Source organism: Eimeria mitis, genomic scaffold (assembly GCF_000499745.2).
Source record: "Eimeria mitis Houghton genomic scaffold, Emh_scaff2392, whole genome shotgun sequence".
Taxonomy (NCBI): Eukaryota; Apicomplexa; class Conoidasida; order Eucoccidiorida; family Eimeriidae; genus Eimeria; species Eimeria mitis.
Genome location: NW_013570728.1, coordinates 8,035 through 8,546, shown reverse-complemented (window position 1 = coordinate 8,546; position 512 = coordinate 8,035).

Sequence of the window (512 nt, the reverse complement as noted above, 5' to 3'; positions counted from 1 at the left end):
TATATATATATATATATATATATATATATATATAATATCTATTTCTAATGCAGAAAAGGAAACTACGCCACACAGTTGCCGCGAAGCCCCCCTGAAATGAAAATCCGTATATTTGTGAGTATAATCATTTATCTTATATTTAAACAAAAATAATATTTTATTTTATTTTTATTTTTTAATTTGTATAAATAAAAATATATTGAATTAGGATGGAGTAGATGAAGAAAAAAGAGAAGAAGAAGCAACTGAAGAAGCTCAACAAGTAAAACAAAAAAATAAATATTTTGTTTTTATATTTTTTTCTTTTATTTTCTGCTGCAAGGCTTTGGCGGCCAGGATCCGTGACAGCGTAGACGTGAGAAGAAACACCAAAAAAAAAATAAAAAATAAATAAAATAAAATAAAATAAAATAAAAAATAAATCAATTAAACCATTTATCCTTCTGTCTCCTCTGCAGGAGGAAATAGAAGAAATATCTCATGAAGGCCAAGAAGCGATACGTGGGTATTTT